This window comes from Oryx dammah, unplaced genomic scaffold, assembly GCF_014754425.2.
Source record: "Oryx dammah isolate SB20612 unplaced genomic scaffold, SCBI_Odam_1.1 HiC_scaffold_8, whole genome shotgun sequence".
Taxonomy (NCBI): domain Eukaryota; kingdom Metazoa; phylum Chordata; class Mammalia; order Artiodactyla; family Bovidae; genus Oryx; species Oryx dammah.
The window spans coordinates 41,610,770-41,628,445 of NW_024070192.1; the positions used below are offsets into that span (position 1 = coordinate 41,610,770).

At 52.1% G+C, this 17,676-nt stretch overlaps 1 protein-coding gene and 1 long non-coding RNA gene across 21 annotated transcripts in view; one reads left to right on the top strand and one right to left on the bottom strand.

Moving 5' to 3' along the window:
- Window positions 1-17,676, top strand: part of MYO18A (myosin XVIIIA) — an 87,715-nt gene that overhangs the window by 11,576 nt on the left and 58,463 nt on the right. For 2 of the 20 annotated variants that reach the window (XM_040243879.1, XM_040243880.1), the window contains exon 1: window positions 13,180-13,257. The exons of the other annotated variants lie outside the window; for them this stretch is intronic. The gene's annotated coding sequence lies outside the window, so the exon portion shown is untranslated. Of the gene's footprint in view, window positions 1-13,179; window positions 13,258-17,676 lie in introns of those variants that run through there. 20 annotated transcript variants of the gene reach the window in all.
- LOC120866273 lies at window positions 5,739-13,113 on the bottom strand. Its single transcript, XR_005721625.1, has 2 exons — window positions 13,047-13,113; window positions 5,739-10,240 (listed from the first exon to the last, which is right to left on the bottom strand). It is a non-coding gene; the product is annotated as an uncharacterized LOC120866273 (long non-coding RNA).

The following is a 17,676-nucleotide window of genomic DNA, read 5'->3' on the forward strand; positions in this document are numbered from 1 at the left end:
TCCCGCTCCCGTTTCTGCAAGGAGCTGACTCACTTCCTTCCTTCCCCACCAGCTTCTCTCACTGGCAGGCCCTAGGGCAAGCGGGTACCCACAGGGAGGGGAGTCTCTCACAGGGCACTTCCTGGGCTCCCTTCTCTGTCAGCAGGACTATGAGGCTGCCCCTGGCTCTGGGCAGAGCAGGGCTGGAGGCAAGGTGGACCAGGGATGGTCTTGGCTCTGGGCTATAGGGAAGACTGGGTACCAGCGTCTGGAGCCCTGGGATAGTCAGAGTGGGACATCGGGAAACCTTGAGGAGCACCTGAGGCCCTGGCGGGGGTTGGTTTTGGGGAGAAGAAAGGCTGATGACATCATCCCTGGGATCAAGAAGCCTGTGCTTTCTCTAGAACAGAAGACATCTGCGAAAAGATAGATCTCGGCCCGGAGTGGCGCGGGCCGGAGGCCAAGCAGTGACAGCACTCGTCAGGCAGCACGAGACGGTCATGGCTCTCTGTGACACCCAGTTTCATGCCCAGCCCCATCCCATCAGAAGTGTCTGGAGAGTCCCGAGGAGCCTTCCAGGGACAAGGCGATGGGAGGGGTCTGATACAATGCCCTCGTTAGTTCCTCCTGCAGTGGCTGCGTCCTCCCCTCCCCACCCCCAGCTCCCTCCTCTGTGTGCTGGTTTGATTGTGGAGCTGCCTGCCTGCAGAGGCACCGGCTTTGGGGCAGTGAGAGATTTCCTTTCTGGGTGGGCTGGCATCTTCTCTCTCCCCTGGAGCCTGTGTGCCTGGCACTGCGGGCACGAGGGACCCAGCCTGCACTGGGCCTGCCACAGCCTTGCCTCCTCCTCTGCAGGCGGCCTAGGTTACCTAAAGGACACGGGCACAGGGTGAGGTCAAGTCCCCACTCACTTGGCGGTGCGTCAAGATCAATAGAGACGAGAGACAAACTGGGCGCCCCGCCTGAAGAGCCTGGGGGGCGGGGGCAGCTGTGGGCTTTCTTCCTGGAATCCAGTGGCCAGCAAACATCCTTATTCCCCTTCGTGCTTGGCCTTGCCTGGCGGAGCCCCCATTTTCTCTGGCAGTCTCCAGTGAGCCTGATTCTGGCTTCAGTATTTCTGGACAGTGACAGAGGTTCTTATCTAGGTGAGGTTGGGGGTGGCAGGCAGGAATGAGGCTAGGTTTGGAGAAGGTGAGGAGTACTAGCCTGAACACCTTGCTTAGGAAAATGCTCTCACCCTGCATCGTGGGAGGTGAACCACGCTGCCCAGGCCCATGGATGCCTGCCCGCATGCCTCTCAGGCAGGCATCTGTGTGCCTGGGCAGGGCAGTTCCCCTCCCTGCACGCATCATTTCTTGGCCCTGACTTGGGGAGAAGAATCAGGTTCTGTGACGGGACATCTGGCTTGGAAATGGCTTGTACACACACACACACACTCACAGCAGAATTTAGTCTGGGTTGTCCTTTTTACCCAGACCCTTCCAAAGCATTTTTGCCATGAGTCCTTCTAACCAGCCGTCACCTTCTCTGTGCAGAGGCAGGCTGGCCTCAAACCAGATGACTTGGTTTCTGGGGCAGAAGAAGGCACAGTTTTCCTGTTTTTTAATCAGGGCCCTAGGTTCCCCACCCAACCCCTGTGTCTTCCTTAGACCACTGGTTTTGAGGTCTCTCTCTGTGCCTCTGAAGGAGGAGCCCCTGCTATAAAGAGTCCCCTCCTCCCTCCCCACCCCTTCTCTTCAAAATCCCCAAACTGCAGCTCTTACTGTTCTGTAGGAACAGATGCTTGGCAGATCTGAAGTTGGTTGGGAGGGCTGATTTTGGCTGCAAGAACTGCTTTCAGCTCATTTGGGGGAGGGCAGCGTGGGCAGAAGGGCCCACAAATCGAGAGTTGTATGTGATTGTGTATGTTGTTAACACATTGGTACTGGGCACAGTGTGGACTCTGGAGCTGACTGCCTGGCTTTGAATCCTGGCCCTGCTGCTTACTAGGTACACGTGCCCAGTCATGTCTGACTCTTCACGACCTCACGAATCGTAGCCCAGGCTCCTCTATCCATGGGATTTCCCAGGCAAGAGTACTAGAGTGGGTTGCCATTTCCTCCTGCAGGGAATCTTCCCAACCCAGGGACTGAATCTGCATCTCCTGCGTTGCAGCCGGATTCTTTACTGTTGAGCCACCAGGGAAGCCTCACTGGTGACCCTGGGCAAATTAATTTCTCTGTGCCTCATTTCCCTCATCTGTAAAATAAGAATAACAGTACTCTCCTCATAAGGCTGTTCTGAGGATGAATGAATCAATACGAGTCACTCAGAACTGTGTCACGCCATTATCATCTGTCTCTGTTGGCTGAGAAGCTCTTGATACCTGGGAGCTCGATGGGCCATCTGCCCACAGGAATGCCACAGCCTGTTAACAGTTCAGCTTGGCTCATGGCAGGTAGGGGGAGGGGTTTACTCTTCTCAGGATGATGCTTTTGCCCCTGAGGCCTTCCAGGTGGTGGTTGTTCAGTTGCTCAGTCGTGTCCAACTCTTTGCAACCCCATGGACCGTAGCATGCCTGCCTTCCCTGTCCTTTACCATCCCCCAGAGCTTGCTCAAACTCATGTCCATTGAGTGGGTGAGGCCATCCAACCATCTCATCCTCTGTCATCCCTTTCTCCTCCTGCCCTCAGTCTTTCCCAGCATCAGGGTCTTTTCCAAAGAGTCAGCTCTTCCAGGCAGAGATAGGGAAATGAGGTCCAGGCGGGACCCCACATTTACTCGGGGCCACAGAGTAGCCTCAGAGTGGGATTGCCTTGCCCTGAACATCCACTCTCATCTGCAGTTTGCTGCCAGCTTTCGAAGCTCTTTTCGAAGCTCCTTTCCCTGTGACTTCCTCCAGTCAAATTCTTGGCTGATACCAGTACCTTTCAAAGGCCAGGCTTCTTTCTACCTGTTTGTTTTCCAGTTGAACAAACTATACTTTTTTTGTGGTCTCTTTACAAATCAGTGTATTTCTTTACACCTGCCTTGCCTCTGACAGCCCACGTGGATTAGGGCTCACAGGAATTGAGGCATATGAGACTTCTCGGGTGGTCCAATGGTGAAGGCTATGAGCTTCCTTCGCCACTGGACAAGGGGGCCCAGGTTCGATCCCTCGTCAGGGAACTAGATCCCGCATGCCACAACTAAAGATCCTGCATGCCACAGTGTGGCAATGAAGATATCATGTGCCCCAACTAAGACCTGGCACAGCCAAATAAATACATATTTAAAAAAAAAAAAAGAGTATTGTGGCACAGAATGGGAGGCAGCCCTGACCCACCAGTTCCTGGGTCTGCTCTCTGCTCCTTCCTTCACACATAGGAGTTTGCCCACTCACTCGCACCTTGAATTTCCTAGCTACTGTTGCAGAGCTTTTCAAGTGAAGTGCCTGTGATAGAATGTGGCAGCAGTCGGATCCATGCCTTGTTCCTCCTGAGGGAGCTTGTTGGAGCCTCTCTAGCATGATGAGCGTGCCCCAGAGTCCTCCTCCCACCCCACCTCTTTAGCTTTATCCAGATGACATTGCAGGGAAGTGTCCAGCCATGGTCCCCACTACTCCAGGGCAGACCTCCTGGCTTTCTGCTCAGTACAAGACTTCATTGCCTTATTTGCCCTCAAGAGTTCAGGGTTCTGCTGGCAATTCTCCTTCTGAGAGCGCTAACATCAGATGAGTCCAGCAGCCGGTGATGTGGGGAAGCCCTCAGGCCACTGCATTCCAGATGTCTTACCCATGCATGGTCCAGAGAGTCTGCAGAAACAAGGAACGATTGTGTGGCACTGAGGGGCTTTCTCCCAGGCCTGGGATGCCTTGGGGTGGGGGCTGGCTTCCACTCAGCCTTGCCTTTTCAGCCCCTTGGCATCTGGCTTCTGCTTCCAGGCTGGAGGTTCAATTGCGGCTACCATCCCTTCCCCCACTTCTCTCTGAAGCCTGGAGGTCAAGGCAAAGCACATGGGGACAGGAGTCTAAGCTGACTCTGGGTCAGGGGTGGGAGAGAACAGCAGGGGGTCAGGGACAATGCCTGAAGGAGTCTTTGTCAGGGACGACAAAGACTTTGTCAAGGACAAGCTAAACAGGGATCCTCTGGACCAGACCTTCCCAGTAGAAAGTTCTGCAGAGTGATAACTGTTCTGTCATCTTTGCTTTCCAGCTTGGTAGCTGTTAGCCACACATAGTTATTGCCTACTTAAAATGTGGTCAGTGTGACTAAGAACTGAATTTTAAACTTTATTTGATTTTTAATTTAATCAGAAGCATTCCTTTGTTTCAGTTTAAATAGCCACACTTAACTAATGGCTACCATGTTGAATAGAGCAGCTCTAGACAGCTCATTCAGGAAGAGATGGTGGAGTGGTCTGGAAGCTTGTCTCCTCTTGCAGCACCCCCTGGTGAGTCTGGCAGGAGGGACATGTTTTCCCTTCCTCCCAGGAAGGAAAGCTTGTCCTCTTGGGCAATTTCTACACTTCACCAGCTCAGGAATCCTGCTGCCCCAGGGCCAACAGGTCCTGGCTGTGTGCCACCGCAACTGTGGTAGTGCTTCCCCAGCTCACCAAGCACATTTTCTGCCCAGCCTGGTAATACACAGGCACTCACATGCCCCAGTGGATTTGGCCAGGGCTCTTAACATGGAGGTGTGGGTTGGTAGGAAAAGTAGAAGCTTTTGCATCTTCCTTCCTGCTTCTATCGAGTTTGGATCTGTGCTTTATTTTTACTTCAAAGGATTCTAGAAACAGGCCCAACAGAGGTCCCCAAAGGTGAACACACAGATCCTCAAACATTTATTGAATGTCCAGTGTTTGAAAGACACTGAGGTTTAGCTGAAAGAACGGCTCTAACTTTGAGAATAAATAGCACAGGCTTCCAGCTCACACCCCAGGAGACCTCACTGATATTTTATTTAAACTGGTGTGTCTGACCCTTAAACTGGGTTTCCTTTTTTTTCTCCTGTGGACATAGAGAAGAGTTGTCTATTATGTGAAAAAGAGAAGAACAGTTCTTCATTATGCCTATCGGCTCCTGTCTCTCAGAGGGGGCAGGGATGGGAATATTGTGTCATTCATTTACTAGTGCCCCAAGTCTTGGTGGAATTTGGGGCAGGAGAGTGGAGGATGTTGGGAAATCATCCTCAAGGCTGGCCCTTGGCTTTGGACCTTGTGGGAGCTTGGCAAGCAGAGCCAGTTTGGAAATCCCCAGGGGCCACAAGGAAATCCCCAGCAGCTGAGAGTCCTCAGGGAGCAGCAGGCCAAATGGAGCCACCAGTCAGGTGGTCCCTGCGGCAGCCAGAAACTGACTTCAAGGAAATGGACTCCTGCTCTTGTCAGAGAGGACAAGCCCAGACTTCCCCGCCTGGGCTCTGTGCCCATGAGATGGTATGGGGTCCACAGGCTCTGAGCAAACCTTTGGGTATGCAGATACAGGGACTTGGGGAGCTCTAAGCCTTAGTGGGATTCCCTGGTGGCTCAGACGGTAAAGAGTCTGCCCATGTTGCAGGAGACCCAAGTTCGATCCCTGGGTCGGGAAGATCCCATGGAGAAGGAAATGGCCACCCACTCAGTATTCTTGCCTGGAAAAAAATCCCATGGACAGAGGAGCCTGGGGGCTACAGTCCATGGGGTCGCAAAGAGTTGGGACACAACTGAGCGACTTCACAAGCCTCAGTGACCACCTCTGGGGCAAGCCCACTGACCCTTCTGGATTGCTTGTCCCAGAACTGTCCCCACCACACAGGCTCAAGGCGTCCCTGGAGTCTTCTGTTTATTTATGAAGTCATCCATTCATCCGTTTTATTCCATCAGTAAGCGTTTGAATGCCTACTATACATGAGGACTGCTTTGGGCTGTGGGAATGGAGCAGTGATGAGCACAAAGTCTGCGCGGAGCTCGTCCTAGCCTCTTCTCGAAGTACCCATGGGGTGAAGGGAGAGGCCATCTTGACATTTCAGCCTCCTCTCCTGGGGGCGCCTCTTGGGGGCGGAGCCGGGAAGGCGACCCGGAGGAGGTGATATCCCACTGCCTGGGCCCTGGCGGACCCTTGAGAAGGAGGCGACCGCCCTCTGCCGGGCTTTAGCAGCAACACAGGGCGGATGCACCGCGGGATTCCAGGCGCATGTGCCGACCTGGCCCCGCCCTCTCGATCCCGCCCTCTCGATCCCGCCCTCGCGCTGGCGGCGAGCGGGCGGGGCCAGGAAGCTAGGCCTCAGGGGTTGGGGGCGGGGCCAAGGCTGACTGGGCCTCTAGCCACCTCCTAGGCAGGATTATCTGCCCAGCCTTGGGTGTGCACCCTGGGTCTCAGCAGGTTTCTTCTAGCCCTCCTCCCCTCCCAGAAGGTTTCCTCTAGCCCTCTTCCCCATCCCTAGGCTTCTTTCAGGAAGTCTGTTGGGATCCACTGGTTATTGATGCCCAACAATTTAAGAAAAAACACCTTTAGTATCTCAAAGGGTACCAGTCACTACTAACACCTTTACACTGTTTTTTCATAGGCGAGAAGACGTTTGTTATACACACACACAGGTGATAAAGGATAATCCTTCCCAGCAGAGGAAAGTCACAAGTACTGAGAAACCTTTGAACTGATCTCCCTGGAGAATGCATTTGTCTGGTGGTGAGGTCTCCTACCCCGGGAAGCATAAATGCTCCAGCCCCTCCCCAGCCATCAGAGCTGAGTGCTGGAAACAGGACTTGCCCCAGCTTCCCTAAATAAGGAGTTCTATTGCATGCTTCTCTTATAGCTCAGTTTGTAAAGAATCTGCCTGCAATTCAGGAGACCCTGGTTCAATTCCTGGGTCGGAAAGATCCCCTGAGAAAGGATAGGCCACCCACTCCAGGATTCTTGGGCTTCCCTGGTGGCTCAGCTGATCAAGAATCCGCCTGCAATGCGGTTGACCTGGGTTTGATCCCTGGGTTGGGAAGATCCTCTGGAGAAGGGAAAGGCTACCCACTCCAGTCTTCTGGCCTAGAGAATTCCATACAGTCCATGGGGTCACAAAGAGTCGGACATGACTGAGCGACTTTCACTTTCACATTGCAAGCTAGGTTACTTCAGTTGTGTTCGACTCTTTGAGACCCTATGGACTGTAGCCCACGAGGCTCCTCTGTCTATGGGATTCTCCAGGCAAGAATACTGGAGTGGGTTGCCATACCCTCCTCCAGGGGATCTTCCTGACCCAGGGATCAAACCCACCTCTTTTACATCTCTTGCATTGGCAGGTGGGTTCTTTACCACTAGTGCCAGGGGGGCAGGCCAAGAGTCTGATTAGTGACATTTTATACATTGCAAATTAGTAATAATACAATGGATACTATACAGTTAGAATCCATTTATGGAGACAGTGCTTATAGCCTTTTTCTTTTTTTGAGTTCTGATTAAAGGGGAATAACAAAGACAAAATGGAGTCAGAGCAGTATTCTTTCATTAATATGTTAACTAGAACCTCAGTCTCAATGTTTTACAAACTATCTCCCTCTAAACCAGCCTCAAGAAATTCAGTCTAGTGGTTAGGGGATGAAACAAACAAAAAACCAAAAAACCCCAAACAGGCATTGTGCTTCCCCACAGTGTTCACCTTGAGGTATTACATATCAATACTAGCTTCACAAGTAAACCACTTACTCCTCAGAACCTCCTGCCTAGCCTGCCCCAGCTCTGCTCAGCCGCTTTGCCTGGCCCAGTGCCCAAAACAGAGCCAAGGACCGTTCACTCATCCAATGCTACCAATGTGGGAGAGCAGGGTAGTTGAAATTGTTACTCTATCTAAATATTCCTTTGGTCCTCATTCTTTTATCCACAGCTAATTGCACATGTAGGCTTCCCTGGTGGCTCATTGGTAAGGAATCCACCTGCCAGTGCAGGAGATACAGGTTCGATCTCCAGTCTGGGAAGATCCCCTGGAGAAGGAAATGGCAACCCACTCCAGTATTCTTGCCTGGGAAATCCCACAGACAGAGGATCCTAGCGGGCTATAGTCCATAAGGTTGCAAAAGAGTTAAAAACGACTTAGCAACTAAACAACAAGCTGCACAAGTACCTCTCAGATCAGTTGGTTAAATCCAGTGGGTATTTACTGAACACCTACTATGTGCCTAGTTCTACCGGGGGGTATGGTCTCTAAAGGAAGTAGGAAATGTTCTTGTTCTCCAGGGAGAGAAGAAGGCTTAAACATATCACACAAATGTGTTACCATCAAAACATCAGTTTGGTCATGGCTTATATTCACTCATTAAAATTCAATAAATTCAAATACAGCTCACTACCCCTCTACCCCCACCATACACACACACAACCTGTGTGAAAGTAGAGCTTTCCTATGAAACCTTTTGGAAGATGAAACGGTGTAAAGTGAAGAAGCAATTACCTAAGGGCACATTTTGCTAATGGATGCATTACAAAATTGTGAAGCACAGATACAGATTCAGTTCAAAGCTATGGTGATTTGATGCTGAGAGGCTGAGTATGGTTCCTGGAGAAGGAGCTTGGCAGGGTTGCCCAGGGTGTGTGCTGCCTCTAAAACGCTTGCTGCAAAACAAACGCTGGATGCAGTTTTTGCTTTTATAGCATTTTTTTTTTTCCATAAAAGCAAACCACCTCTTCAGATTTCTTTTGCTTGTCGGAAGCAGGTACTAATGTAGGTCTTCTGTAAAGCTAAGTGGCATAAAGCAAACTTTGAAAAAGCAGAGGATACCTGTATGTGGTTGTGTAGGAAACTATATTACTTGTAGTCTGAAATTGTAACCATTGTATTTTGTCTACTTCACTGTGTACATTATGCTTTCAGATATAAGGATGGTATATACAAAAGCATGTGTACTCTATTTTGTGAGCAAGTTAAGGGATTTTTAAGAGTAATTTTGACTATATTCTATTTTTGTCTTACATGTTGACTTTAGCGACTCTAACCCCCCATGGTGTGTGACTCCCATGTGTGTGACAGAGCACCATGCTGAGTATATTCAAGAATCACCATGCATGAACGGTGATATGAATATTTATGTATAGACAGTGAACGCTGGAGTTTTTAGTAATAATCACTATCAACCATTTGCTAGAACTAATGCTAGGTGCTTTCCACATACTACTTTTTAAAATTCTCACAGCAACCCGAGAAGATAAGTATACTATAAGGCAAAAAAGTGGAAAGTTTAAGAAGTAACTTCCCCTTAGGTCAGACTGCAAAAAAAAAAAAAGAGAGAGAGAGGCTGAGATTCGGTCTTTGCATTACCACACCATGCAGGCCTTGGGTTTTGGAATGGCTTCATGAAGGAGGTGGGACTCAAGATGGACTTGGAGAAATGGGGAGGATTGGGAAGGTGGAGAGGCTTTCAGAAGTAGAGGCTCTGAGGCTGATGAGGGCCTGAGGTCTTGTCTGAGAGAGAGAGCCTGGGGTGCTGGGGAGATGGCGAGGGTGAGAGAAAGGTGAGGGTGAAGTCCTGAGGAGGAGCCAGATTGTGGCCGTCCTTGGAGGCACTTGAGGCACCCGGCGTGGTCTGGCTAGCTGTGGGAGTGACCGCATGGCCCCCCAGAGCTGTAAGGCAGGTGTAAGGACCAGGCCCCGTAGCAGCACTGAGCGTTAGGCCACAGAGGGACCAGCCGTGGTTATGTGTGAAGCTGAGTGGGTTGCCAGGGCCCCAGCTTCCCCCTTTGAATGAAGAGGTCGTCCTTCTCATGAAGGGAAGTGAAACTGCTCCGAGAGGGTCCCCGTCAGTAACACCAAGCATCTCAGAGACAGAGTAGACAGGACCTAGTCATGAGCAGAACCTCAGAGTGGCGGGCCTGTGGTTACCAGAAGTCAGAACAAGACTGTGCAGATAAAGTGACCCTCAGTCACCCAGAAGCCCCAGGATACTGCTGAGTGGGAAAGGCGCCCCGAAGGTTCTCACGCAGCCGCAATAGAGAACACCCAGTCTGTGTGTGAAAACCCAGGCTTCACTCCCAGCAGAGGCTACGGGCTCGCCGACATCCCACTGGCTCTGCTCTGGCCTCTTCTGTCAGGCTTGGTTATCAGGTTTTACAGCCTTTGGCAGAAACAGCTTGTCCAAAGGAGGTGAGACTGCTGGAGACAGGCACGCTGACAGGCAGAGTGACAGCAGGGGTAGGGGACAAATGAGCCAAACGAGCAGCAGATACACAGACACAAAGGGCGTCGGAAGCCACAGGGGTAGAGAGGCCTTCACGTTGGCTGCGGTGCCGAGATGGGCCTGGTGCCCTCGGAGAGTGGTTCGGGGCATCGATGAGGCAGAAGCCAGGCTGTAAGTCAGGAGCTCAGAGTTTAAGGTGTTTGAGATCAGTTCTGTGCCTCAGACAGTAAGGAATCTGCCTCCAATGCAGGAGACCCAGGTACCATCCCTGGAGAAGGGAAGATCCCCTGGAGAAGGGAATGGCAACCCACTCCAGTATTCTTGCCTAGAGAATCCCGTGGACTGGTGGGCTACAGTCCATAGGGCCGCAAAGAGTTGGACATGACTGAGAGACTAACACTTTCCCTTTCAGAGTATTTTAACTGAAGAAATTTAGAGAGTCTATAAAAAGTCTTATTTTTATGATTTTAAGTAGTCACAGAATTAAGAAAACTACTTAAAATAGAAAATATTTTGTTCCTTAAAGGGGGTAGACTTCAGTTACCTGGAAATTTTGCTTGTGATGTCCCTTTTCTCCCCCTAATGATCACAGGGAGATAATAATTGTTAAAACTTATTGAAAACGTATGGGCTTTGCAAGTCCCACTTCATTTAATTCCTGCAATAACCCTATGTGGTAGGCAGTTTTTCTCCCCATTTTACAGGTGAAGAAATGGAAGCACAGAGTTAAGTTGTGTAGTTTACTGCATGGAGGAGCCAAGATTGAACCAGGCAGTCTGACTCTGGAGGTCTCACTGACTTAAGTACAATACACTGTGAATAATTCCTTCAAAGCAGTGATCCTCAGAATCATCTGGAGGGCTGGTAAAACCATAGATGCTGGGTCCCTATCCAGAGTTTCTGATTCAGTAGGTCTGGGGTGCAACTCTAAAATTTACATTTCTAACAAGTTCCTAGGTGATGTTGATCCTGCCGGGCTGGGGACCACATTTTGAAAACCAAAGCCATTTCACCAACTGAGGTTTCACCAGTCTCATACTAACAGCGTCAGTGCAGCCTAATCCTGGCTTCACAGATGACAGAAATTTAAGTCATCTGCCCATGGTCGCACAGCTAAATCATTCAGTCCGTCGTTCACTGACTCTCATTGATTTAACAAACAGGCACCTCTGCCCTAGGCCTTATGCTGACCCTCCAGTCAAGCAACTCTCAGCTGTGGCTCCATGTAGGAATCACCTGGGGAGCTTTTAAAAATCCCAGTGTCCAGGCTGCCCTCCCGACGAATCAAATCAGAAACTGGGAGGAAGTGGTGGGATCCAGGCATTGGTATCTTTAAAGTCCCACAGGGGTTTTCAGTGTGCTGCCGAGGTTGGGATCATTGTGTCAAGAAAGCCCTGGAGATGCAGAGACCTGTGACACGGTGCATGCCCCTGAGGGGCCCGAGTCTTGTCCGACTCTGAGACCCCATGGACTGTAGCCCGCCAGGCTACTCTGTCCATGGGATTTCCCAGGCAAGAATACTGGAGTAAATTGCCATTTCCTTCTCCAAGGGATCTTCCTGACCCAGGGACCAAACCGGGATCTCCTGCATTGGCAGACAGGTTCTTTACCACTGAGCCACCTGGGAAGCCCCCTCCCTAGAAAGCAGTGCTTGAGTGCTAAGGCGCTTCAGTCATGTCCGGCTCTTTTTGACCCTACCGACTATAGTCTGCCAGGTTCCTCCATCCATGGAATTCTCCAGCCAAGAATACTGGAATAGGTTGCCCTGCCTCCTCCAGGGGATCTTTCCGACCCAGGGATCGAACTCACGTCTCTGATGTCTCCTGCATTAGCAGGCGGGTTCTTTACCACTAGCACCAACTGGGGAGCCCAGTCCTGATGGCTGGTACAGTGAATGGCAGGTAGGAGGTGGAGCTAGGCTTTGGTCTTCTTGGGCAGTGCTTAGCAGCCTTTTCCCTGGGCTCACTGGAGCGGCCAGGATGATAGGCCTGGGGTCTTCAGAACCCCTGCTGGGCCCTGGTTAGGTGACAGTTCTGCTCAGGCTTCTTAGCACCCCACCCTCACCCCACCGCTGCTCTTCCCAGAGAGGAAGAGGGAGGCGACAACTGTTCCCTTTATTCTGCAGAGCTGACAGTGTCTGAGACAGCTCCAGAAGAGCTGTCTCTTGGCTCCTTCCCACTTGCTCCCAGCCCCCGTTTCGGCCTTCTGGGTGTCCCCAGCCCTGGTCTGGGCACCCTGGTATACTAACTCCACAGGCTTCTCTTCATGCGGAGCACCGGCCTCTCGCTGCAGCGCTTGCTCATCAGCCAGACACCCACAATTTCCTCTGCCTGCAGGCCCACCCACCCCGCCCCACCAGCCCCACCCTCCTCAGTTGCTGGCAGTGTGGGAGAAAGGGACGTCTACACAGAGCGTGCAGTCAATTCCATGCACGTCCCCGGTGTATTTATAACAGGGAGGCGGCCAGAGTGGGCCTCAGACTGATCGTGTGGGTCTCTGCTCCTGCAGGACTTTACAAGATGGCCGTACAGCTGCTGTTTGGGCACAGCGTGCAGCGGGCCCTGTGTGTCTGTTGCTGTTGTTGTATCGGAGGTGACGTTAGTGGTTGTCTTGGCCTCTGCCGCAGTCATTAGATGGCTGGGGTGAGCCTATGATTGCGTGTTCTCAAGAACACTGTGCTGTGATCAAGTGTTCATGCGTGCTGGTGTGTGTGTGTCTGTGTGTGTGTACGTATGCTCATCTTGATCCTGGCCTGTGGGGCTGGGGGGCTGCAGGTCTCAAATTCCTCTGCTATTTTTAGGGGCCATATCAGCTCAGCTGTCGGGAGCCCGGGTGTGTGTCAGTCGGAAAGTCTCCCCCTCCCTGTCCCTTGCCCCTATCCCTCCAACACCTCCGGCCCCCCACCCCCACCCCACGCCCTCCCCCTCAGAGCCTCCTCCAGGCACGCTGTATTCCCCCTCTGCCTCCTAGCATACCTGGTTCCCGCAGTCCTCCCGGCCAGACCACTCAATCTCTCACTCTCTCCGACTGGCTCTGGCCAGGGTTGGGCAGCTCTGGCCGGGAGGGGCCTGGGGAGAGGGAGGGGAACAGGGGCGGGGCGCTGCCAGTGCTATTTTGAGCCGCTAACGGGAGCAGCATCGGAGAGGAGACTCCTTGCTCTGGGCTGCTCCGGGCCAGGCCATGCGGGTGAGTGTCCCTCTGACCCCCCACCCCGGAAATGCCCCAGACTCCTCACGTTGTCTCCTCATTTAGGAAAGGAGGGGCCTTTTTGTCGTTTCCCTCGATGTGGCTGAAGTAGGTGGGGAGGGAGGGCTCAGGCTCCTCTCTTGGCCTCTTGGTGGGGAGGGAATTCTTCATCCCCACAGCCTCTGCCTCTCATGACTTCGGGAGTTTGGGAGGGGGCACCATCCTCTAAACCTCAGGGTCCGGGGACTGTATCAGTCACCCCACCTGCTGGGACACGCCTTCCCCACAAACTGTGAGTGCCCCAGGCCTTCATTCCTGGGAATGCTATTACCTCCCAAAGCCCAGAACCCCAGCATCTCCCAGGCCTTTGGAAGTCCTGTCCCTGGTTTGCATTGCCTGCAGAGCCCGCCACCTACCCCCCACCCCTCTTTCCTCCTGGTGAACAAGAGAGAGGGGCTTGAGAGGGCTGGTTTGGGGACTTGTCAGAGCTCCCCGCTCGGAGCCCCTGAAGGTGGGCTCAGCGTCGCCTCCTCCATTTCTGTGAATTGGACACTCATACGGGGCACAGATGGCATCTCAGGGATGCCCTGACTCTCTACAGGTCTCTTTTTTAGCAGAGATTACTTCAGAAGAGTAAGTTCCTTAAAAAAGCAAGTGAGGAGAGCTGCCTCCAGTGTGTTCTTCTCCCCCACGCCGCTCCTCCCAGCCACCAAGGATAAGGTTTTCAGTTGTGTCAGCAGTTGGCCGAGTCTAGGAGCTGGCCTGGCGGAGGTGGATCAGGAGCCTGAGATGTGCCCGAGAGCATTTGTGTCCCCCTGTGCCCAGAACCTGCCCCGCCCCAGCCTCAAAACTGGCACCAGCGCCGAGGTGTGTGGGCGGGCTGGGGGTGGGGCCCGAGAGACTTCACACCCTAGGAGTGGGTGCTTCCTGGTTAACACCCAACCCCACCCCTGCCCACCTTGGGCATCCAGGTCTCTGGCACCAGGTCACAGGTTTGGGGCCATGCAGTTGGGGCCAAGCAGTTGGCAAAGTGCCCTGCAGGCAGGCAGTGAGGATCCCCAGAGAAGGGGCCCCCAGCAGGTCTGGCCGTTGGAAGAGGAAGCCTGGGCCTTCTGCAACTGCAGTGCTGACAGGAAGCCATCCCAGCGCACCTGCTTCCTCCAGGCTGGCCCGGCCGGCGGTGGCCTCCCACGTGGTGGCTTTCTGTTCCGCCCTGGGCCAGAGGAGGGCTCTTACTAGAGGCTGGACCAAAGGGGCTGGACTGTCCCTGCCAAACTCTTCTCCCCTTTCTCCTCTGGCAGCCTGGCCTTGAAGGCATTCCTGGCAGAGGGCCCCCCCATTCCTCCCAGGCAGCTCAGTATAAAGCTTATTGCAGTCATGGGCAGGTGGAGGGGTAAGGCCATCTCTGGAAAACCCCTGCTTTCTACCCAAACTGTTGCTCTGGCAGGAGGTGTCATGGGAGGTCAGTGACGCAGGTGAACCAAGGAGGGGAGGGGACAGGGCTACCTTCTGTCCCCTGACATGAGCCTCCGGGGTTCCTGCTGGAGGGCAGACCTGGATGTGCGTCCCAGGCGGCCACTTGCTCCCATGAGATCTTTGTTGTTGTTCAGTCGCTAAGTTGTGTCTGACTCTGTGAACCTGTGAGACCTTGGACAGGTCAGTTCTGAGCTTCCTTTCGCTCATCTGTAAAGTAGGAATCATACTAGTATCTGCTTCAGAGGGATGTTGTGAGGATTAATTGAGATAATGCATGTCAAGGGTTTAGCACAGTACCTGGCACTTAGTACATGCTCAATAAAGGCTAACTGTTCTTACTGGTATTTCTTCCTTACACCGCCACTCTCCTCTCCCATCCTTAGATAAGTTGGTGCTAGGTTACGACTAGCAGGGAGAGGGTCACCTGGGAGATACCCTCTGCATTCAAATGGTAGAGGGGAGAGCTGCCAGGCTCCTTGGTCACAAATGGCGGATCTTCTCTTCCTTTAGGCACTCACTCTTGGGGTGTCCACTGTCCTTGGGCGCTCACAGTGGGTAGATGTCTTGCACGGATCTTTGGGCCTCAATGCATTTGCCCAGGCTGAGCACTCCATGCCTGGAGGGTGCCTCATGGGTGGAATGATTCTCCTAAGGGCATTTGTGCACCCGTTCCCTCCTGCAAGGGACCCAGAGGATGATAAGTAAAGAGCGGATGGTCCTGCTCATGATGCACAGGGTGAGACCCAGCCTGCCTCAGCCCCCCCAAACCAACCCCAGCCTTGGAAGCCTTCAGGGCAGAGGGTAGATGGGTCTCTCCACACATTTCTTGGATTTCTCCTCCTTGAGAACAAATGTTTTCGGCTGTTATCTCCTCCGCTTTTTCTTTTTTATGGACTGTTTTGCCATCTTTATAATAGAAATAAATAGTAAGTAACAAATACATAACAGAATAAATACCAAGTGTTTCTATTGCATCTAATTTGCACAATTTACAAGACTGTTATGATCACTGTTTGCTTACTATTTAGGTTCTAGTGTTTTTGATTGATGTTATTTTAGGAGGAGATTTCCATATGGCTACATTGTCCACATATTTGTTCCTTTAAATGGCAACATATCAATGGATTGTACTAATTCAGCACAGTTTACCTGACCCCCTCCCATTCTTAGGGAGTTAATTATTTCCAGTTTAGGGCTGTTATAGATGGTGCATCTTTGCATAGGTTTGTATGTGTGTGTGGGGGGGGCGGGGGGCTAGTTTCTCCTAAGTCAGCTTATACATTCTGGAAGATGGGATGGCAACCGTTGGCTCTGCAAAGAGCTATTAAGCAGTTTCAGAGTGTCCTGCCCTCCCCTCATCCCCATGGTTTACTATCTACTTATTGTTGCTAAAGTTAGAGATTATACCTCCCTTGTTTTTCCCCACATCCCTGGGAATCGCGATGGACAAGCTTTATTCTTGATAATTTACAGCCGACAGAAGAGACCAGATGGGAATAAGAGGTTTGTACAGAGGACCCCCACTGCAGGACCGTCAGGCAGCAAACATCTATTAAGTGCCCACAGTATGATGAGTAAAAACAGAGTCCTGCCCATGAGGAAACCATAGTCTGGAGAGTGATCTAGGCAGCACAAGCAGCTCCCAAGATCCATCTTGGCTGTGAATCGCAGTGCTCCCACCTGCCAGCTGGGGGGCCCTCAGTGCGGGACTTGCCTTCTCCATTTCCTTACCCAGAAAGTGGGTTGTTGTGAGGATTAGGTGAGGAGGGAGTGTGAAGCACCTACCACTGTGCTGAGCACCACAGTGAGGATTTGGTGAGCCTTGGTTTCTCTCCCCTTCCGGAAGAGAAGAGGCCAGGAGTGCCAGAGAGGCAGGAGGTGGCCAGAGCCTTAGAGAGTGGTGGGCTTGTGGTCCCTTTGCAAGTCCAGAAACTCAGTTTGGGCACATTGAATGCTGGTAAGCTCCGCCCTTTCAATCTCTGCTTTGGCTGGACCCAGGCCTCCTGAAGCTCGATGCTGACACAGATCTTAACCAGAGTTGGCCACTAAGGATGACTCAGCCCCCCAACCCTGCCTGACACAGCAGAAAAGATGGGCCTCCAAGGGAGCCGCACAGGCTTGCAGCCAGAGCCACTGGGGTTGAAACCCCAGCTCCACCACTTACCAGCTTTGTGACTTCATCTCTGAGTCTTCTTCCTCGTCAGTAAAACAGGAATAATAATGGTTCTCCTATCCTAAGGCTATAAGATTTATATACAAAAATACACATAAAACACCTTTACAGGGCCCTTCTCATTGTAGGTGCTCCATGTTCAGTAATGAATGTTGTTGGAAATGTCTGAACTAACCAGAGAGAGGACAGGTCAGAGAAGAGAGGCTGTTGCTCCCAGGCACCCTCGCTGCACAGAACCATCAGGTCTCAGGTCTGCTAGAGCAGCAGAGAGAGATGCAGGTGACTGTAGCGGAGATGCTCCCACCATCTTTGGGACTGCATTCCTTACCTGTTCTCTGTGGGACAAAGACAGGTATTTCTTGATTCTAATTTTAGTTAAAATCTAGTGATAAGGAAGAGAGGAAAAGATCCAGGCACTTGAGCACAGAAGCCACAGAAAGAATTCCTCCAGGGAAAAGCCTACGTCTGTGGTCGGAAGGATGCTCCTGAGGAGCAGCCAACGTGGAGGCAGCCGGGTGTCCTCAGAGCCTGAGGCTGACAGGCTCCTCTCTGCACACACGGGAGAGCTGGAGCAAGGCATCAGAGGATGAGTCAGTGAATTAAACAAGCCAACTTACAGTCTAGAATATAACCTGACAGTAGAGTAGAAGCTTCCGTGGTGGCTCAGTGGTCAAGAATCTGCCTGCCAATGCAGGAGAGGAGGGTTCGAGCCCTGAAAGATCCCTTGGAGAGGGAAATGGCAACCCACTCCAGTATTCTTGCCTGGAGAA